The sequence below is a fragment of the Rhinolophus sinicus genome, linkage group LG01 (genome assembly GCF_036562045.2).
Source record: "Rhinolophus sinicus isolate RSC01 linkage group LG01, ASM3656204v1, whole genome shotgun sequence".
Classification (NCBI taxonomy): Eukaryota; Metazoa; Chordata; class Mammalia; order Chiroptera; family Rhinolophidae; genus Rhinolophus; species Rhinolophus sinicus.
The window spans coordinates 148,253,266-148,277,792 of NC_133751.1; positions in this window are offsets into that span (position 1 = coordinate 148,253,266).

Genomic DNA, 24,527 nt, shown 5'->3' on the forward strand with positions numbered 1-24,527 from the left:
ACTGAGAAATGCTCATGACATTCACAGTCCGGAGGCATAGGCTCACTAAAGGACTGAGAGCTAATCATAGGACTATAAAACACTTCCTTCTCCCCACACCTCAATACCACATTACTAAATGCCTATTTACAGCAGCCCCTTTTATATGATACAGCGTGTCTGGCTATCAAGAAAAAAATGACAAGGCATGTCAAAAGGCAAAGAACACAATTTGAAGAGACAGAACAAGCATCAGAACCAGACATGGCAGAAGTGTTGTAATTATCAGACTGGGGATTTAAAACCACTGTGATTAATATGATAAAGATTCTCTAATGGATACAGTAGATAGCATGAAAAAACAGATGGGCAAGGTAAGCAAAGAGGTGAAAATCCTAAGCACAAAAAATGATATCAGATGTCAGTTCTTTCCAACCTAATCTATAGATTCAATCCAGTTGTAATCAAAATCCCAGCAAGTTATTTTTATGGATATCAACAAACTGATTCTAAAGTTTATGTGGAGTGGCAAAAGAACATTCTCCTTTTCTTTTTATGAGTTTGACTTGACTTCACCCCCAGATTCTACAGATTAGTGATAACATTCAATATTTGTCTTTCTCTGACTGGCTTATTTTACTATTTTAGTTAGCATAATGCCCTCCAGTTTCATTTATGTTGTCACAAATGACAGGATGTCGTTCTTTTTTAAGGCTGAATAATATTCCAGTGCGTGTGTGTGTGTGTGTGTGTGTTTGTGTGTGTGTGTGCACGCGCTTTTAAAAAAAATCTATTCATCCATCAACAGATATTTAGGTTGTTTCCATACATTGGCTATTGTGAATAATGCTGCAATGAATGTGAGAATACAGGTATCTCTTTGAGATCATGATCTCTCTTCCCTTGAATATATACCCAGAAGTGGGATTTCTGGAGTATATAGTTTTATTTTTAATTTCCTTAGGAACCTCTGTATTATTTTCCATAGTGGCTGTACTAATTTACATTCTCACCAAAAATGTAAAAATGTTCCTTCTCCATATCCTCACCAGCATTTGTTTTGTTTTGTTTTTTGACTTTTTTGATAATAGACATCCTAACAGTTGTGAAGTGATATCTCATTGTGGTTTTGATTTGCATTTCTCTGATGATTAGTGATGTTGAGCACCTTTCCACATACCTGTTGACCATTTTTACATCTTCTTTGGAAAAATGTCTATTGAGTTCCTCTGCTCATTTATTAGGCTGTGGGGTTTTTGTTGTTGTTGTTGTTGTTGTTTTTGCTATTGTTTTATGTGAATTCTTTATATATTTTGTATTAACTCCATATCAGATATACCATGTTTCCCCAAAAATAAGACCGGGTTTTATATTAATTTTTGTTTCAAAAGACGCATTAGTGTTTGTGTTCAGGGGATGTCCTCCTGAAAAAATCATGCTAGGGCTTATTTCCTGGTTAGGTCTTACTTTCAGGGAAACACGGTATGATTTGAAGAAATTTTCTCCCATTCCATACCCTGCCTGTTTATGTTATTGATAGTTTCCTTTGCTGTGCTTTTTAGTTTTATATATCTCATTTACTTTTGCTTTAGGTGTCAAGTCCAAAAAATTATTTCTAAGACCAATGTCAAAGAACTTATAACCTTGTTTTCTCCTAGGAGTTTTAATATTTCAAGTCTAATGTTGAAGTCTTTAATTCATTTTGAGTTGATTTTTATGGATGGTATAAGATAGAGTTCCAGTTTCATTCTTATGCATGTGGCGTTCCAGTTTTTCCCAACATCATTTGTTGAAGAGATTACCCTTTTCCCATTGTATATTCTCCCCTCCTTTCTCGAGAATCAATTGCCCATATATGCGTATATTTATTTCTGGGCTCTCTATTCTATATTCTGTTCTACTAATCTATGTATCTGTTTTTATGTCAATACCATACTGTTTTGATTACTGTGGTTTTGTAATATATTTTGAAATCAGTTTTTGTATGCCTCCAGCTTTGCTCTTCTTTCTCAAGATTGCTATGACTATTTGGGGTCTTTTGTTGTTCCATACTCATTTTTGATTTGTTTGTTCTATTTCTGTTAAAAATGTCTTTGGAATTTTGATAAAGATTGCATTGAACCTATAGATCATTTTGGGTAGTATGGACATTTTAAGAATATTCATTCTTCCAACCATGAACACAGAATAGCTTTCCATTTATTTGTGACTTCTTCATTTTCTTTCATCAGTTTTTTATAGTTTTTAGTGTAAAGAACTTTCACCTCTTTGGTTAAATTTATTTCTAAACATATCATTCTTTTTCATGATATGTAAATATAATTGCTTTCTAATTTTCTTTCTCCACTAGTTTGTTATTAGTATATAGAAACACATCTGATTTTTATATTTTGATTTTATATCATGCAACTTTACTGAATTTCTTGGTTAGTTCTAACAGCTTTTGGTGGAGCCATTATTGTTTTCTATACATAATATGTTATCTGAAAATGGTGATAACTGTCCTTCTTTTTTGGTTTGGATGGCTTTTTTTTTTTTTTTTCTCTTGCTTAATTGCTCTGGCTAGAACTTCCAGTACCGTGGTGGAAAAGTGGTGACCGTGGGCAATCATGTCTTGTTCCTAATCTCAGACAAAAAGGTTTCTGTTTTTCACCACTGAGTATGACGTTAGCTGTGGGTGTCACACATGGCCATTATTACGTTGAGGTACTTCTTTCTATACCAAATTTACTTAGAGTTTTTATCTTAACAGAATATTAAATTTTGTCCATTTTTTTCTGCATCGATTATCATATTTTTATCCTTCAGTCTATTAATGCAGTGATTGATTTGCAGATGTTGAACCATCAGACAGTGTAGTATTATTCAGCACTAAATAGTAATGAGTTTCAATCCATGAAGAGGCATAGAGACATTTTAAAAGCATATTACAAAGTGAAAAAAGTCAATCTGAGAAGACCATATTCTGTATGATTCCAATTATATGACATTCTAAAAAAGGCAAAACTTTAGAGATGGTCAAAAGATCAGTGGCTGTCAAGGGTTGGAGAGAGTGGAAAGGAATAATTAGGTAAAACACAGAAGATTTTTAGGGGAATGAAAACACTCTGCATGATACCATAATGATGGACATATATCATTACACATTTGTCTAAACACATAGAAAGTACACCACCAAGAATGAAACCTATGGTAAGCTATGGATTTTGAGTTTCTGTGATGTGTCAATATAGGTTCATCAATTATAACAAATGTACCCTTTGGTGAGGGGTGTCGATAATAGGAGAGACTATGCATGTGTTGAGGCCGGGGGCACTTGGGAAATCTCTACCTACTCTGCTCAATTTTGCTGTGAATATAAAATTGCTCTGAAAAAAAAAAAAGTCTTAAAAAAAATGATGGCAAGAATAAAAGTAATATGGAATAGAAGGTTTTGGAACAAGCCATGCTGTTTGGGTGTCTCTGCCTGTAGTAACATTTCACCCAGATGGAATCTGGTTAAAATAACTTTCAAGAATAAACCTAGAGCTTAAAACATCAATTAGTAGGAACTGGTGATGTTGGGGAAAAATAGTCAAGGGCAACAGCTCTCAGAGGAGATAAAATCAAGGTGAGGGTTGGAATATATAGGGCGGCCGCAGTAACTGAGTTTTAGTCTAGTTCTTTCAGCTATTGCAGACCTGCCCTCCCCCTTCAAAACAAGACCCTGCTGATTGTTCCAATATAGTAATTTCTATGGGTATCTTGGAATAATAAAAGTGACTCTTCCAAAAGTCCACATTCTTAACCTGTCATGACTGTTTCTTTATGATATGATTCCTATCTATTTCCACCCCCAGCTCCACCCCTGCCACCTCCCATCCCCATTTCCCCTCTGTCAACCCTATGCAGGCTATTTCCTGTGAATGTACCAAGCTCTTTTACATTTTGGGTCCTTGTGCATACTGTTCCCTCAGCCCTGGACATCTTACTTCTCTTTTTTTTTTTTTTTTTTTCTGGGTAGACGCCTTCAAATCAGAGCTCAAGCATCACCTTGTGGATGAATGCTTCTTCATTCTTCCTGTCACATCCTCCCCAGGCAGAGGAAAGAAATGCTTTCTCTGTGTGCCCACAACAGCTGGCATATATCTCTATTACCACTTATCACATTTTATTGTTATAACAATAAAGCGTGTTTGGCGATCTCTCCCACTATGCTGTGAATTCCTTGGAAGCTGAAACAATCCTATTCCGATGCCTAGGTTTTCTAGGATTATCTCTGTGGGCCCCGTTGCTGCAGAACACGCTCCACTGGCAGAAACACACCACTGCAACCACATCATTTTGTTTTATATGCAAATTCACACAGAGGAAAAACGCTTGTGTGTGTACGAATGTAACCACCTGGGTACTCCCAAGTCCTTCAACTTCAGCGGTCCTTTTGGTCTTTAATACTCAAGTAAAGTGGCTCAAACTTTCCTCTTTCCCCAATCTGTAAGGATTCTTGGGTGCTTGGTGTTCTTCCTGATTACCTCTGATTCCAATATCTCATACTGAACTTTTATTCCTGATCTGAAACTCACCCTCTGTACCCCTTGTCCTTCCTCCTCCACCTCCCCGGCTCCTCTTGTTTGTATGACCCAGAGCCCTTCATTTCCCTAGGGAACCACCAGCACACACTTGTGTGTGAATCAAGTTTTACCAAAGTTTGAGGGAACTAGCACAGCATATTCCAAGCAATAACTTCGAAATTAATATGAGACATCACTGTCATAAAATGTCAGCATCCTTTCCCTGCCAAGGGAATTCCTTACTAGCCAGGACTCCTTAGGCCAGAGCTTGCCATTTTTTCTGGTCTTTATTTCTCCAATCAAGATATTCCAGCATCCAGTTTTCCAATGTACTTACATTTTGTACTGAGAAATTTAACAGTGTCCCCCAACCTCCAATATATTTTTAGTCTACTTTTGCATTTCCAAAAACTATCGGGAAACTCTGCTAGACAAAGGGTAATCATTTCTAGCCTTCAGCAGCACAAAGTATCAGCAGAAAAATTGAAATTCCAGTTTCTGTTCTAATGTAATTAAATTCTTAGGCAGAACTCTTTCCCTACCAATATGCAAAAGAGAAAAAGAGTTTTCTTCTCCCATATAAAGTAAGTCCCCAGAGATCGTGATTCTTTTTTTTTTTCCATGGACTAGAAAACATAATATTGTTAAATAGTAATTCTTCCCAAAGTGATATACGGATTCCCGGGTCCTACTACACTGATATTCCCAGGCACTCCCCCAAACAGTTGGCACCTAAGTTCAGATTGCTCAGGGCCTGTGCCCAAAATGTTCCTTCTCTGCACCAGTGAGACAGCTCTCTGCTGGGAGGAGACGAGGGGTAAGGCGATGCTGGGGTGGGGGCGAAAAGTAAATATTTCTCTGTGCTTCATGTTTAGCATCTTCAAGTTCTTTTTCTTTCAATGTGTTCCTATAAAATACATCATTTTTGTATTAAAAAAAAGATATTCACTGAAATAACTATAAATAAAATACAGCAACAATGTGGAAGCTAGGTAGCAGGGCGAAGTTAATTATATTATTTTTATTTGATGGCCTTAGTATGCAAGTGTTTAAAATTTTGATTATGAAACCTATACAGAAACTTTGAAGAAAGCAGAATATAAAACTATACATATTACTATGTTTTCTTTTTTAAGGAAATATATTAAGATGCTAAATGTTTCTTAGGTTAACTTTTTAGCCTTTTCTTCTAAATTGTGTTATTACTCTCATAATAAAAATAATGTACATGATTACAAACTTAACACTAAATGTTACATCCATTTTCCCCAATAAATCACATGTCAAATCTTTAACTTAAAAAAAAAGATGTCATTTACAGAGATCATGATTCTTTCACATACACACACACAGACACACACACACACACACACACACACACACACACACACACACACACACACACACACACCACTCTAGGTATTGAAATATATGGTCAGGTTCTTGCATACATGGTTTTCGAACACTTGATGAAGTGATTCATAATCCACAGTCTAGTCACATTTAACAGATAGTCCCAGATTGGAGGGAGGGTTTTCTTCACCAGGAATCAGGGTGAGAATTTCCTTTTGCTTTCCAGGAAAGGCGTATACACGAAGCCATTCAGGAGGGTTTACAGGATGCATCTCTTTGTGTAAGCTTTTCAACAGCCTTCAGAACGCTGTGCACATTCCCGAAGCTTAGGCCCAGAGCAGCCTAGAATTGAGCACAAAGGCAATATTGTGCCCTGCTATTTTGTGTTAAAACGGTCAATTTGTCTAAGCCCTGAGGAACTCCAGGACAAGCCTGCCACATTTGGCTGCTCCTGTTAGAGAAACGTGATGAGTATTATCTGACTCCTTGTTTCCATTGTCACTGTCTACATGGCACAAGCAAAGTGCGAAGAGGAAAAACAATGCTTTTGTAAACCTCAGCATCTTAATAACACAGCTGATTTGACTGGTATATTAGCAGGAATATGGAGAGGCTAACACAGACACTAATGAAGACGATCCTAAGGCCTCTCTCCCTCGACGAGCCCCGTATCGAACACACAAACATCCGCGATTCCTTTAACCCATGTGAGCCAATGTTACAAAGAAGACCAGTTAGCTACCTTTGTACTGATATAAACCTCATCATTATCAAGTAGGAGAACAAGCCAATGAGCAAACTAATACGTGTAGGGAATGAGCATATTCTTACAGGCTGTCACAAAAATGTCTTATCAACTCCATAAGTTAATAAATTATATCGGAGCAGGAAGTGAAGAGAAATTGAGGGAAATAGCAACCTATATTTACCTGACTATTGTTTCACATTTATGTAGCACTATGGAACTTAAAACTTAATCACTGTAATGTCAATCATTTCATTTAATCTATGCTGTCTCCAACTACTGGTTGAGGAAAGTAAGATTCAGAGAAGTTAGGCAACACAACCAAGTCCACATAGCGGCCAAGGAATAGAGTATGGACTCAGACAGGTGTTATGAGCCTCGTATAGATTCTCTTCCATGTGCCTTTTTCTTCTGAAACTAGGTTTACCCTGCAGATAAAAGAGAAAATTCTGTTGTCGTCTTAACTAATGCCAGAAGTTTCCAGAAATTTCTGCTGAATCGTATGTTCAGCTTCTTCCCATACTTTGTTTTTTTCTTATATTTTTGTAGAAGTTTACAAATCATGATGGGGTATTGGAGGATCTTGAATAGATGAAAAAGACTATGGTTTTAAAGAAGGTAAATATTTGTTGATTCAGAGCTAAGAATAGCTGTAGGTAAAGTCATACTTCAAATATAAGGCCATGCTAGACAACAGTCATCTCTTTGATTGTGAGGGTTTCAAAGAAAGCAAAAGCTACACTAGTAACAGGAGGTACAGGCTTTATCAGAGCCCAGGTTCTCTGCCCTGTGAATAAACAGAAAAGAAATTGTCCTCTTTTGCACTTGAATCTAGGAACACATGAAGCTCTTCTATATGTGGATGGTGTGGGAGGAGTAAAAGAATTCAGCTGTCTCTCTAAATCTCATCTTTTAAATGTAATTTTTGCAAAAGCAGTCATTTCATAGATGACATTTCCTGAACTTTGCATATATTCAGGATGGAGGGTACCTTTCTTTTATTGCATAATTCCAATTATGTTAAATATAGTTCTATTGGGGGAAAGTAGTTCTCTGGAACCCAGAATCAACATGGCAAGAAATATGTCTCCATTATTCTCTTTTGAGCACATTTATTTTAAGTTAATTTAAATGAGCCATGGTGGGACTTCCTGACTATTCTCTTGCAGCTTTGAGACTAAGAGCCCACTGCATGCACTAGGAATGATGCACTTGGAATGGGTGGGATGGCAGATGGGGCGGGGGGGAGAGAGAGGAAGAAGAAGAGAGAGAGAGAGAGAGAGACAGAGAGAGAGAGACAGAGAGAGAGAGACAGAGAGAGAGAGACAGAGAGAGGAAGAAAGAAGAGATTGGAGCAGTGGGAGACTTACTGAGTTTACTACAAATCACAGGGGCAGATTAAAGCTGAATACCCCCTGAGAGAGGAATTGAAGAAAGAAGCAGGGGGATTTTCTGGCAATAGTGCAAGAAAAGACTAGTTGAGGCTAGCACAGAAGAATAATTCTTAACCTGTTAAGAACCCAGAATATATTCATGGTCAACTCCAATGAAGACGAGGTTCTTCCTGGTGATGAACTGAGCTCACCGTTTTCCAAGTCTTTGTTCAGTGTGACAGCAGGATTTTGAATACAATGTTAGCATTGTTTTTAATTTATTAAATATTTATCTTCAAGGAGGCATTTCAACCCAACAGGCTGGTCTTCCTAGTGAAATGGTAAGTACCTGGATTATGGAGGTAAAGTACCTGCCATATGGTATTGTGTCACTTTCTCTCCCTTTCCTAGAAGGAAAGCCAACGCAGATGGTCTCAATAGGACACTAAACGTCTGCTTAGGGCACACAATAGAGCACAATTCTTGGCCAGACTCAGGTATTTGATATGATGTTTAGAGCATTAAAGGCCAATGGGCACGTGAAAAGATCCCTGACATCACCAATTACTAAAGAAATGAATATCAAACCACAATGAGACACGACAGACCCCATAGATATAAAAAGATAATAAAGCATCCTATGAACAACTCTATGCCCTCAAATTTGACAAACTAAATGAAATGGACAAATTCCTTAAAAGAGTCAATGTGCCCAAACTCACACAAAAAGATATAAACAATATAGTCTTATATCTATTAAAGAAATTGAACCAATAATTGATAGCCTTCTAAAACAGAAATCACCAGGCATAGATGGGTTCATGTGTGAATTCTACCAAACATTTAATGAATAAGTTATATCAATTCTGTATAAACTCTTTCAGAGGATAGAAGCAGAAAGAATAATTTCCAAATCATTCAATGAGTCTGGCATTACCTTAACACCAAAACCAGACAGACATTACAAGAAAACTAGGGAGTTATATCTCTCATGAACATAAATGCAAAAATCCTCAAAAAAAATAATGCAGATAAAATCCAACAATGTAGAAAAAGAGTCATATACCACAACCAAGTAAGATTTATCCCAGGTTTGTAAGGTTGATTTAACATTAGAAATCAATTAAAAATTAATCCATCACATCAGCAGCCTTACAAAGAAAAAAAAAATCACATGACCATATCAATAGGTGTAGAAAAAGCATTTGACAAAATCCAGCACCCATTCTTAAAAAAATAAATAGATAAACCCTCAGTAAACTAGGAATAAAAAGGAACTTCATCAACTTGATAAAAAATATTAACAAAAAATCTACAGCTAACAGCATTCTTAATTGCAAGAAACTTGAGCCTTCCCACTAAGATCAGACCAGGCAAGGATGTCCCATCTTACCTTTCCCTTTCAACAACGTACTGGAAGTACTTCCTAATGTAAAACAACAAGTAAAGGCAATGAAAGGTATACAGATTTGAAAGGAAGAAATAAATATGTTTTGGTTCACAGATAACATGATTGTTTACGTAGACTATCCAAAAACACCACCACCAACAAAAAAAACTACTGGAACTAACAAATGATTATAGCAAGGTTGAAGACTACAAGGTTAATAGTCAAAAGTCAATTTCTTTCCTATAACAAGCAATGAACAAATGGAATTTGAAATTAAAAACACAATATCGTTTATATTAGCACTCAAAAATAAAATGGATAAAAATTTAACAAAATATGTACAAGATCTGTATGAGGAAAACATAAAACTCTGATGTGTGAAATCAAACAATAACTAAAAGAAGAAATTTTTCATGTTCATGGATAGGAGGACTCAATATTGTCAAAATGTCAGTTTTTCCTCACTTGATCTATAGATTCAACACAATCCCAATCAAAATTCTAACAAGTTATTTTGTGGGTATTGACAAATTGAATCTAAAGTTTATGTGGAGAGGCAAAAGACCCACAATAGCTAAGATGATATTGAAAGAAAGAAAAAGGTCGGAGGACTGAAACAACGTGGCTTCAAGATTTACTGCGAAGGCGACAGTAAGCAATACAGTGTGGGTACTAATAAAAGTGTAGACAAAGAAATGAATGGAACAGAATTAGAGAGTCCGGTTAACTATATACAAATATAGTCAACTGACATTTGACAAAGGAGCAAAGGCAATTCAATGGAGAAAAGTTAGTCTTTTTGACAAGCGGTGTTGGAACAACTGGATATCCACATGCAGGAAAAAGTGAATCTAAACACAGACCTACACCCTTCACAAAAATTAATTAAAAATGGGTTGGAGATCAAAATATAAAATGCAAAATAATAAAATTCCTAGAAGATAATATAGGAGAAAATGTAGCTGTCTTGGGTATAATGATGACTTGTTCAATATAATGCCAAAGCCATGATCCATGAAAAGAAAAAAGATAAACTGGACTTTTAAATTAAACTTATATTAAATTTAAATTAAATTTAAAACATCTGCTCTGCAAAAGACACTGTCAGGAGAATAAGACAAGCCAAACACTGGGAGAATATATTTGTAAAAAATATATCTGATAAAACACTGATATTCAAAATATACAAAAAACTCTTAAAACTCAATAACAATAAAACTAACAACTCAATTTAGAAAAGGGAAAATACCTCAACAAACACCTCGCCAAAGTTATACAGATGGCAAATTAGCATGTGAAAATATGCTCAACATCATATGTCACTAGGGGATTGCAAATTAAAACAATGAGATACTACTATATACCCATTATAAAGGCCAAAATTCAAAACACTGACAACATAAATTGCTTGTGAAAATGTGGAACAACAGCAACTCTCATTCATTGCTGGTGGGAACGCAAAATGGTACAGATACTTTGGGCAACAGTTTAGCGGTTTCTTACAAAGCTAAACATACTCATACCATACCAACTAGCAATTAAGCTCCTTGGTACTTACCCAAAGGAGTTGAAAACTTATGTCCACATAAAATCTGTGTGTGGATGTTTATAGCAGCTTTATTCATAATTGTGAAAATTTGGAAGCCATCAAGATATTCTTTAGTAAACAAATTAATCAATAAACTGTAGGACATTCAGACAATGGAATATTATTCGGCACTAAAAAGACAATGGAATATTATTCGGCACTAAAAAGAGATGAGTTGTCAAGCCACGAAAAGACACGGAACCTTAAATTCGTATTCTAAGCAAAAGAAGCCAACCTGAAAAGGCTACATATTATATAATTCCAGTTATATGACATTCTGAAAAAGGCAAAACTACCTAGACAGTAACATGATCAGTGGTTACAAAGGGTTAGTGGGGAGAGATGGACGATTAAGCAAAGCACAGAGGACATTTAGGGCAATGAAACTATTCTGCATTTTCTACTATATACTATTCTATGTATCGTATTATACATTGTATATAATGGTGGTAGATATGTATCATACATTTGTCAAAACCACAGAATATACAACTCCAAAACTGAAACCTCAGGTACACTATGGACTTGGGTGATACTGATGTGTCAATGTAGGTTCATCAGTTATAACAAATATACCCTTTGGTGAGGGATTTTAATAGTGAGGGAGGATATACATGTGTGGGAGCAGAGGTTATATGGGATTCTATGCTCGCTGTTCAATTTTGCTGTGAACCTAAAACTGCTGTAAAAATAAAGTCTATTAAAAACATGAGATACCATTTCAAACCCATTAGGATGGCTATTATTAAAGAAAAAAGAAAACAGAAAATAGCAAGTGTTAGTGAGGATGTGGAGAAATTTGAACTCTTGTGTATTGCTTGTGGGAATGTAAAATTGCACAGCTGCTGTGGAAAATTGTATGCTGGTTCCTCAAATAAATTGAACATAGAATTACCATATTATCCAACAATTTCACCTCTGGGTAAACACTCAAAAATATTGGAAGCAGAGACTGAAACTGATATTTGTACACCTATGTTCATAGCAACATTATTCATAATTTCATAATATTCTAAAACTGGAAACAACCCAAATGTCCAATAAGGGATGAATGGATAAACAAAATATTATATTGAAATATAATCTCCAAAAAAATATATACACATTTTAAGAAGGGAAAAAAACTATATTAATATATACTGATAACAAAAGATGAGCACAAGCCATGTTTGACTTCTGCAATTACAACAGGTGCTCAAAGTGGTTACCATCAGCATCTAGACACTTTTGATTACAGTGAACTACTGCTTGAGTAATGTTGACCAAAGTGTTAACATCTCTTAAAATGTGTACACAGTTTTTGGCACCCCCTGTGTGTGTGTGTAAATATATATATATACATATAATTCAGCCTTAAAAAGAAGGTAATCCTGACACATGTTACAATATAAATAAAACTTGAAGACATGATGCTAAGTGAAGTAAGCCTGACACAAAAAGACAAATATTGTATGATTCTACTTATATGAGACACCTAGAGCAGTACAGTAATCCAACAGACAGAAAGCAAAATGGTGGTTACCAAGTGCTGGGTGGAAGGGAGAACAGGGAGTTAGTGTTCAAAGAGTAGAGAATTTCAGCTGGGGAAGATGAAAAAGTTCTGAAGGTAGATAGTTGTAATGGTTGCACATCAATGTGAGTGCGCTTAATGTCAAAGAACTGCAGACGTAAAAATGGTGAAAACGGTAAATTTTGTGTGATATGTATTTTATCACAATAAAAAAAGAAAAAAAGAGCATTAGAAATTATCATGAGAAAAAAAATTAGAAATTTGTTGGACTTCTTTGCATTTATTTTACAGTGTGTTATTTTTTTATTTTGATTTAAATATAGGCGGTTGGGGTACCAAATATTTTCTGGACTTAGGGCACCAATGATTTTGATATGGACCTGAGTAAATCAGTTTTCTGGGTGTGCACAAGAATGCTCACAGGTTATAAAAAATCACTAGCCCTAGGTTGTATGGGAATGCATGTCTTTTTGCTTCAAAACTCACAGCAAGTGAGGGCAGCATCTAGATATTCTTGGAGGTTTCTCACAAGCTCTAATAGTTTGAGAACAGTGCCACATTTGTTTTAGGATACTTCCTATACTGTTTTTTGTTTTGTTTTGTTTTGGTTTGGTTTGTTTTGTTTTCATTGTAAAGAACAACCATGAAAGAGAATGCTTAGTGTGGAAGCTTGTAGTGAACACACCTGGTCGGGAGAAGGAAAACAGACTGAAGCTATGCCCAAGAACATATTTCATACAGAAAGGCAAATAGTATTCAATTGATTTTATAACTCACTTGTGCATTCTACTAACATTTATTGAGCTGCAAGTCTCCAGGAATAAAACAGTGAACAAGATGCAGTCCCAACTCTCAAAAAGTCCACAGTCAAAGATGACAGAGTACCCTTTGGGAAGTATCTGTGTCTCCATGCAGAAGCAGGAGCCTTCTCTCCTAATTACCTTAACAGGTAATCCCTGTTAAGAGAGGATTACCTCCCTCCCAATCCAGGTGGATCTTCACGAATTTTTGTTTGCATATACTGTCATTTAAAAGAAAGTTACTATGGAGTAGATGGCGGAGTAGATAAACACTGTGCTTACTTCTTTCCATAAACACATAAAATTAAAACTAAATTATAGAACAATCAACCTGGAGAACCATTTGAAGTCTGGCTGAAGAGAAGTTTTATAACCAAGGATATAAAGAAGCCACATTGAAACTGGCAGGGGGGTGGAGACGTGAAATGGGCAGGCCCCAAACCTCCGTGAGAACAGGGAGGGGTATCTAGGCCATGGAAGTTCCCCCTGGAGGAGCAAGAGACCCCAGCCCCACGCCAGCCTCCCCAGCCCAGAGTACTGATGCCAGAAAGAGGAGCCTCCACTATATCTGGCTGTGAAAAACAGTGGGATTCTGACCATCTAGGTGGGACAGAAGGCGGAGGGAAACCCAGGCGTCCTCTCAAACAACCAATGCACAGACTCTTTCAGGCACTCACCTTGGTTTCCAGTGGAGGGACAGCAACCCAGAGAGCGTGGAGGCATTCGGGTGGGGGAGGTGGGGATGGGACAGACTGAGGTGTGTGGCTCAAAGCAAGGACTGGAGGACAGTCACCACTTTCACTGTGTGGTGTCCTTCTCCCATGCAACCGGCAGGCAGGCTCCATCTTTCCTGTGTTGAGCCCGCCCCCACAGGCCAAATCTGAATCTGATTGGTCTGCTCCACTTTGCTGACTTACTCTGTCCCTGCCCCACCCAACTCACCCAACACTAGAGGCACTTTCTCCCAGAACAGCCAGCCCTGCCCACATGGAACTCTTTCTTTAAAAACTATTAGAGTCTGCAGGACACAGGCAGGCAGCTGCTGGCCATGGTGTGCTCTGAGACTTTTGCTAAGAAGCTCCAGGCTCAGCACCAGCACCAAACTAGTCTATGAGGTCTGACAATTAAGTTCATGAACTCGTCCTAGGAAAAGTTTTACATACCTCATTGCTGAATATTACTATGGTCACCTTCGAAGTACTCCCCTTGGGAAGCTATGCACTGATGTCAGCACCTAGTCCACCCTTCAAAGCAATTTTGGAACTCTTTTTCTGGATTAGCTATCAGAGCTGTTGTTGTATTACTCTTGATATCCTGAATGTCATCAAAATATTTCTTTTTTATCTGGGTTAAGAAAGAAGTCATTGGGGGCTAGATCAGGTGAGTAGGGAGGGTGTTCCATTACAGTTATTTGTTTCATGGCTAAAAACTCCCTCAGTGACAGTGTTGTGTGAGCTGATGCATTGTCATGATGCAAGAGCCATGACTCATTGGTGAAAAGTTCAGGTCATCTAACTTTTTCATGCAGCCTTTCTAGAACTTCGAAATAGTAAACTTGGTTAACTCTTTTTCCAGTTGGTACAAATTCATAATGAATAATCCCTCTGATATCAAAAAAGGTTAGCAACATCATTGCAACAATTTCGTAAACATAATTCTCAGACTTTATATATTAATCTATTGACCACAATTCTTCCCATTCTAGGACTCCCTGAGACCCTGCCTCACCCAACTTGCATACCACATGAGGCTTTATCGGGGGCTGAACCTTATGGGAGCCTGCAGGTGTCAGCAGGCCTCAGGCTGTCCTGGCTTTTTGTGGAGCTACCACAAGCTCAGTACTGGTGGCAGCTGTCCTCAGTTCACAGTGTGGCCTCTCCCACATGCCTCCAGGGTTAGGACAGGCAGCAAACAACTGTGGATTGTTTTGTAGCTCCTACCAGGTAGTCCCCAGCTGTTCACAGGCAGTGGGTGATCTGGGCCTGCACCAGAGCACCTTAGAAGAGGCCCCAGAACCAACATAGTGCTTGAAGGTTGGCTTCAGAACACAACAGAGCACCATCCAATTAGTCCCACAAATGGCACACTCAGGGTGGTCTCAACAGGTACTAGAGCCCACTGGAGCAAATCCCACTCAGTGTGGAAAGCCTACTGACCAGCAGCCTGAGGATAAATCCTACCCACTGACATGATGATAGCAATCAAGACTCAACTATAATGGGAGGGCACACATAACCCATACAAAGCACACTCCTGGAGCACCCAGAGCAGGTGGCTAGGGAGACTATGCCAGGGTCATACACACCTACTACACAAGGCAACCCAGTCAAGACTGGGAGATCTGGCAGATCTATTTAATACATAGAAACAGAGTTAGCCAAAATGAGGAAATAAAGAAATATGTCCCAAATGAAAGAAAGGAGACAAATCCAGAAGGGAAAAAAAAAAAAAAAACTAAATGAAATCGAGGCAAGCAACCTACCAGAGACAGAATTCAAAACAATGGTTATAAGAATGCTCAAGGAATTTAGTGAAAACTTCAACAAGGCGATAGCAATCATAAAAAAAGGACATAGAAACCACAAAAAAGAACAAGTCAGAAGTGAAAAATACAATAACTGAAATGAAGAATGCACTGCAAAGAATCACTAGCAGACTAGATGAAGCAGAGGATCAAATCAGTGATTTGGAAGACAAGGTAGCAGAAACACCCAATCGGAACAGCAAAAAGAAAAAAGAATTTTAAAAATGAGGATAGCTACATGTCTATCAACAATTACTTTCAATGTAAATGGATTAAATGCCCCACTCAAAAGACACAGGAGGGCTGAATGGATAAGGAAACAAAACCCTTACATATGCTGCATACAAGAGAATCACTTCAGATTGAAAGACACAGAGATGGAAAGTAAAGGGATGGAAAAAGATATTTCATGAAAATTGAAACAAATGGAAAATCAGGAGTAGCAATATTTAGACAAAACAAAACAGCTTTAAAACAAAGGCTATAACAAGAAACAAAGAAGGACACAATAATCCACTTCTGGGCATTTATCTGAAGAAATCAAAACACTACTTCGAGGGGACCTGTTCATCCACATGGTCATTGCAGCATTGTTTACAATGGCCAAGATGTGGAGGCAGCCTGGTGTCTGTTGATGGATAAGTGAATAAAGAGGAGGTATGTTCCATATATACAATGGAATATTGCTTGGCCATGGAAGAGAATGGTTTTTTGTCATCTGCAGCAGACCTAGAGGGTACTGTGCTAATTGTAAGACAGAGAAAGACAGATGCAATGTGATTTTGCTTATATGTGGGATCTAAAGTACAAAATTAACAAAGAAAACAGAAATAAACTCATAGATACAGAGAACATGCCAGATGGGAAGGAAGTTGGAGGTAAGTGAAGAAGGGAAAGGGATTAAGTACTAATTGGTTGTTACACAGTTATCATGGGGATATAGGATATAACATAAGGAATATAGTCAATAGTATTGTAATAACTATGTATGGTGTCAGATGGGCACTAGATTTGTTGGGGTGATAGAAGGGAGGGTGGGGGGGCAGGGTGAAAAGGGTGAAGGGATTAAGAAGCACAAACTGGTAGTTACAAAATAGTCATGAGGATGTAAAGTAAAGCATATGGAATATAGTCAATAACATGGTAATAACTATGTATAGTGCCTGGTGGGTACTAGACTAGTCAGGGGGATCACTTCTTAAATTACACAGATGTCTAACCACTGTGCTCTACACCTGAAATTAATATAAAATAATATTGAATGTTAACTGTAATTGAAAAATTTTTAAATGGGGTAAAAGTGAAGGGGATAAGAGGTCCAAATTTCCAGGTATAAAACAAATAAGTCATGGAGATGTAATGTACAGTATTGGGAAATATAGTTAATAATATTGTGATAGCGTGCTACCGTGTCAGATGGTTGCTGGACTTATCATGGTGATCACTTCTTTAGGTAGATAAATGTTGGATAACTGTGGTGTACCCCTGAAACTAATATAATATTGTATGTTAACTATATTATAATAAAAATCATAAAATAAAAAAAGAAAAAGAAAAGAAAGTTATTATTTTTAACTGCAAGTGTACTTGGGATAATAAGAATACTATTCCTTTCTCTTGTAGCGTAGTGACTACTTGTTTGCCATGGAGGGAGCCCCAAGCAGTCCATCCCAGTTGGGCCTCTGACAACTGGGGTGTGGTCAGAAGAGAGAAACAGGGGCTCAGTAAACTTCTTCCCTTCTCCCCTGCCTCTTCACCTGACTGACACATACATATTTGTTCACCTTCAGATTTCAGGTTAACTGTCACTTTCTTGAGAAAACTTTCTCTGGTCTTAAAGTGAGTCACATGCCTCTTCTAGGAGTTCCCATCAAAGCTCACACTTCACTAATGTGCATAAACTTCCATGATGATAGACTCACTTGGGGCATTTATTAAACGCTCCCAGGAACCTCCTCTAGAGATTCAGATTCAGTGAGTCTAGGCTGGGACTTGGGACTTTATGTCTAGCATGTGATTCTTATCACCAGGGAAAAAATTGCACTGAATTATTATATACTTCCTTGTCTGTGAGGGCAGGCAGGGACTGTTCTTGTTTACCACCCTTTTCCCAGTGCATGGTACATACATTAATGTGCATTTGTTGAATGAATGAAAATGGGCCTTGCTGTGCAACCCTTGGCTGAGATGAGCATGTCATTCTATCACCAACACAAGAGGAGGGCGTGAAGTCCCCCACAGGAACACGTTGGAGATCACTACAGCACAGTAGGATAGGGGTATGCCTAAAACTTATGGTGACTAATGGTCTGAAGTTGGGCGGCCAACGTAGCAGAAATCCTTGGTTCTATAAAAAGTACATTTGAATCCAGAAGAGAGAAGTTACAGGCTGGGAGCTTATTAGAGTTAGTCACTTCTTCCCTGGAGCTTTGCAGTAACCTTCTAACTGGAGGCCTCTCCATTATCCTCATTGCTGCCAAAGTGTTTGCTCAACAAACAAATTGAATCATGCGATTTCTATATTTAAAATAAATGACTACATAGTTTTTCCTTTAATTTGTCATTCTCTCTGAACCTCGGTTGTTTAACCATAAAATGGTGATTTTTAAAAAACCACTCCACAAAATTGTTGGGACTATTAAGAAAGGGCATGTGTAGTGGTAAGTGGTAAATAGCGCTCCAATGAGCGCATTATCATTTGGGCTCAGCGCCATCTTTGTCTCCACCTCCACTGTTGCGGACTATGCTGACTTCTTGATGGTGTCTGGCGTCTTCTCCCTTGTTGTAGCTGTGTTTTCACCCCCCTTCCCTCACTCTCCTTGTTATTTGTAAAGTAAGGTCAAGAGTCAGATCTAAGTTTGAGTAGGGAGGTAAGACACTAAGGCTCAGAACAAGGCGAGCAGCCCACTTACTGTGGGGGCAGTTGGATCATGAGATATAAACTGGTTCAGAAACAAGCCAAAATCATGACACACCTGCTGCCCATTTTCATCAGTCTGCCATGGTGCGCTGTTTGGGGAAAGTGACATAATGCATCAGTCAAGGTTTTTAGCTGTAAACAACAGAATTCACTCTAGCTAGTTTAAGCAGAAAAGGAATTTATTAAAACTCGCTAAAACTCCAGGAGGGCAGCACTCAGGCTTGGAGAATACAACCAGGAATAATGGCCAATCTACACTGAAAGATTGCTCTAGCCAAAACCCCATTGCTTCTGCCACTGAGGGATCACATTGCTTATACTCTAGAGGCTGAGCATTGGATGCCAGAAACTCTTTCCCTGAAGCCAGCAAAACCAGATGCCTTCACCACCTCCTCTACCAAAATGGACCTGCATAGTACCTGCAGATTTGAACTGTTCATCAAATGGGGGCTTAGTGCGTGCATCTACTTGACTGTACCTGCACCCTAGCTGGAAGGGAGAATGAAAATGTGAATTCTGGCTTCTCACTTGGGAGTTGAGAATCACAGTGTGGAAATTTCCAAACATGTAAGGGTGCTGAATGAACATATACACGATAGAAGTCTCCTCTATAGATGCTATAAAATAGAAGACCTGGGTTCAAACCCCAGCTTGGTGACTTATGTGCTCTGTAAGCTGATGTAAGTTATCTTCTCTGAGATGCATTTTCTCATCTGATAAAATGATGACACCGACTATACCACAATGCATTGTCTACTGTGCTCTGAGCTTACACAGATATTCTCAGTTCATCTTCAAATAAACCCTTTTATAAAATGTATTTCCTATTCACTCACTAAACAGACCCCAAGAGCACCGTGATATCCGAACATCCAGACTTCAGTTTCTAAATATCATTTCCCACAAAAAGTAACCCAAACCTTAGAAAGATTGGAGGCAAATATAAAGTGATCCAGGAATACCTTTTGCTAGAAAATAAGGAGACTCTAACATAATAGTGGGGATATGGCAATCCCCCCACAGTGAAGAAACTTTCACTGGTCAATGGGGAGTTATCGGTTATTACTTACATCAGAAAGAATAATGAAGTAAATAATAACCAATGATTCCCCAGTGAAACTAAAAGAAAGAAGGGGTAGGAGGAAGCAGAAGAGGAGGGTGGGAGGGAAAAAAGAAAGTTTAAAATTTTTTATTTTAACTGTTTTGCCATTTTTGCATAGAGTTACATCAACTCATTACTCTGAAAATAAGGAATACATGAAAGTGAATTAAGCATTTGCCATGTCCTTTTTGAGGGGTAGCAGCCATTCACCCCTCTTTCTTATAGAAGAACCCCATCACACATAAGCACAAGGAATGAGAGAACTAGAAAAATCACCCTTTTGCAACCTGAAATGGAGTAACTGACTCAGGCAAGTAGCATCCGTGGATGTTAAAACCATTAGGTGTCGGTTTGTTGAGAAACAGGATATGTGTCTAGTTCCAAAGCATTACCCCACAGATTACTCGCTAGTAACACAGAAAAACATTGCATCGTTACACTGGAGAGAGCTGGAGGTCACCACCTTAATCCAGTCATCAAACCTTGCATCACTCATCGGAGGACAGCTTGACACAATGAGCCTCCTGGTGATGAAATATGAAGGACACAGCGTCAACCATGAAACACTTTTACCAAAAACTCTATATATGAATCTACTCAAGCCTTTGAACTCAATTCCTTTCTAGAAAATACAGTGAAGAGAGAAAGAAATTAAATGACATAAAGAGAAAAATAGTCACCCAATTCCAGAATGAGAGGCATTTTTTAAAAAGTCAGTATCATAAAAAGAAATGTTTGGGGAATGTTCCAGATGAAAAGAGATTATAAAGATAAAACTAAGTGCAATAAACTTTCTTGATTGAATCCTGATTCGGGGGGAAAGGGATCTGTAAAAGACATTTTGGAGATATATGGAAAAATTAGGAAATGGACTGGGTATTAGCTATAGTAAGGAATTACTTTTAATTATTGTTATAACAGTATTGTGGATAACAGTATTGTGGATATGTAGAAGAATGTCCTTATTCTTAGGTACCCTTTGCTGAAATATTTAGAGATGAAGTGTCACAAGGTATAAAAATTATTTTTAAATAGTTTTCAAATATATGAAGTAAATATGACAAAATGTTAATGAATTCAGTGGTGGGTATAGAGTACTCACTGTACCAATTTTAAATCTATGTTTGACATTTTTCATAATAAAACATTGGCAACGAAAAGAAACAGTTCTAATCCTGGATTCAACATGGATGTGTCTCCTCCTGGCCCTCAATTTCCTTAACTGTAAAATGAAAAAATGGGACTTGAGTGCATCCCTTCGAGTATTCACGTTCTATTAGTGTGGAGAAGTTGGTTTCCTTTGTGATAGATTTTATTCCCAATAATCATTTTCTACTTCAAAATCTGTCACTCCAGTATATTATGGGGTGATTTATCAATCTGGGTGACTGACTAGGGGACCACTTTCTCCCTCACAACTCCTCGGGTGTCTCACCCAAAACAGAAGTCGAAGAAGGAGAACTCCCAAGACAGAGAATTGTACTATCAGTCCTAGTGAGTTCTACTTCCCAACACACATATTTCCCAAGTAGCTTAAAAAGTTATTTCAAAATCCAGTTCATTCTGTTTATTTACATTTTCCTTTTCCCCCCACTGTTTTTAAATAGTTTTAGATAATCAGAAAAGTCACCAAGATAGTACTGAGAGTATCCCCATACCTCACACCTAATTTTTCCTATGGTTAGTAAGGTGTATTTGCTACAATAAATGAACCAACATTAATACATTATTATTATTATTATTAACTAAATTACATACTTTATTCAGATTTCCTTCATTTTTACCTAATATATTTTTGCATTTCATTATTCCATCCAGAATACCACGTAGCATTTAGTCATCGTGTCTCCTTAGGCTCCTCTTGACTGTGATGCTTTTTCATACATTCTTTGTATTTGGTGACTTTGACGGTTTTGAGAAGTACTGGTGAGGCATTTTGTAGATCTCTCTCAATTAGAGTCTGTCTGATATTATTATCATATTAGACTGGTTTTGGAGAGGAAGACCACGAAGGGAAAGTCAAAGGGAAAGTGTCCTCAGCACATCATATCAAGGATACATACTATCCACCTGACTTATATACTTTTCCCCTGGGATATTTCAAATAATTACATTTGCCCTACCCCTGCCCAAAACAAAGGAATTTTTCTCCAATCTTCATAGGAGAACCTGGTAGGGTTCCTAGTGATAAAATTCCTGAAAGTGTGGTTCCCCTCAGCCCCTAAGACTGGGCCTCCAGGAGTTTTTAAGTCTCAGATGGTCTTCATTCAGCCTCCAGCAATTCAAGAATGTTATCATTATGTGTTCCTACCGGTTTATGGCTCTCATGGCTTCTGTTCCAGGTAAGCCGTGTCTTTCTGGTTGCACCTGTCCCTTCAGATTTTGGAGTGGCTATTTGCCCTGCAAACTTAGTTCTCAGATGTGTCCAAAAAAAGTCATTGATTCTCAGTGTGTTCAACTTTTTTCTTGTTTTGAGGCTAGGAGTAATTCTTCCAAGCTCTTTACATGTCAAATCTGAATAGTTCACTGTTTTAATGCAAGTTTATTTACCTATGTTCCTAAAGGAAATAAAATTAGTGGTCCAAAACCTTTGCTTTAATAGTCAGCTGGCTGATCTTTGAATTAAGTTATCTGCTAAGCTGGTTTTGCTGTATGAAATTTAGAGTGCTCTGGAAACCAGCTTTCAACAAAAATGTGTTTCTTTCTTGACTAATTTGACCTCATTCTGTAAAGAGGTACATAGGTAAAGGGTAAAAGCATCAGATTTTGAGTTCAAAGATATAGGTTTTTGGGCTCTACAGTAAAAATTACTAGACAATCTCTATCTCTCTGAGACTCAGTTTCCTCATTTATTAAATTTCTTGGCTACAGGGATGTCATCTAATCTATTTTTTTATCCTAAGTGTCTAGCAAGAGACCTGGCCCAGAGTAGGCCTCAGTGAAAATGAAATGCCTGCCCCATCAATCTGAATGTTGTTATGAAAATCAAACAAAATAATATACATGAAAGCTCTTTGCAAACTTCAAAAAGCCTTACAAGTGCTGCTACTTTATTTATCAGTCATCAGTATTGAATGCCTTTCTACATGTAAGCATTTCTGTGGAGGGATTTTTGATTTGTATTTTTTGTTTGGTTTGTTTGTTTTTTAGTTTTTTGGGTTTTTTTATGTTGTGCTGATAAGGAGGAACTATAAAGAGTTAATTTTTACTCAAATTGTGGATTGATTTCAGTTATAGCAACAATATACATTCTTCAACTTGTCTGAGTTAAAAACCTGGCAAGTGTTTTGATATTTGACAGCTCTGCTGTCAAGTAATTCTGTTCTACAATTAATCATGCCATAGACATTTCTTCCACTACTGCCACAATATAATGGCATCATTGTATATGCATACATAGTACACTTGTATCCTGTTTAAAAGGAGGTGGAACAAATGAACTTGAAAAATTTACTATTCTGTAGTTCGCAGTTATATTGCCAAGATTTATTATTAAACCCATTCTATTTTAATGCTATTACGGTTCCAATCTAAGCTTAGATAAAACCATTCAGACATTGCAGTTTTCTATTTCCTTGCTTGGGAAATTGAGATTCTGCTTTCTTTGAGATGTTTTGAATGCCAGGTAGGTCCACGGTACAAATGGCTGGGATCTTTAATGATTGAATGTCAGCTCCTGAGTTTTGATTGCTGTTTTGTCTGGATCAGTGCTAGATGCAATTACAGTATCTACTCCCTCTGCTCCCCCACTGTCAGCGACTTCCTGGGGTAAATGAGTTTGCCACCAATCAAGATGCTTGCAGCAAACATCTCTATGAACCTGTTTCATCTCTCCTGGGCAACTTGACACTTTGCCTCACTCTTCACATTGAAGCCCCTCCCTCCTTTTATCAAATGTCTTGGCTTCTCTGGTTTAGGCCTCCTAGCCCTGTACCAGAATCATGTGTTTCTCATAGACATCTTACTTTTTAAGCAATCTCAGGCAGTTTTGAACAAATACATCACCGCTGTTTTTTATTAAGACCATTTCCTGTTTATATGTCTAATTTGTCAAGAAATCAGATCACAAACTACATAAAAGGCAATCTAGAATGTTGGTCTAAAACTCATGTAAAATAGATTTAATCTTTTGCCTTCAGGGGTAATTGCAATTACTTACACTGATGACATTTTGTGACTTTCAAACTTTCATCTTTATGAACTTCCACGTGGAACTGTCATGGTCAATACTTTTATGCAACTGCATAATCATCTCTGTGACAAGAATGCAGTGAATTACTATTGAATTGCTCAAGAAAAATGTGATGCAAACATAATCATATTTTAATTTATGAGTTAAAAATTCATCAACTGAACCATGCATTTTATACGCATGCTGACAAATACTACAATAAGATACCATGGTCACTTAGGGAAGCAAACGAATGCGATTACTGAGTAGATGTAGACCACATTGAGTATGTATGTGAGGAAGGGTGGGGAGGCCGTGCCTAAGATTGCACATGCACTAGCAGGATTTTCAAGCTCTTCATTGAATTTTTCCCCCCACTGATTTATAGTCTGATCTTAATTCTGGTTCTGGCCTGAGTTTGTTTGTTTGTTTGTGTGTTTGTTTTGTGTGTGTTTTTATGGAGCAGATTATTTCTTATTGTAGAAATGTCAGAAATACATGACATAACTTCACACTTAGAGA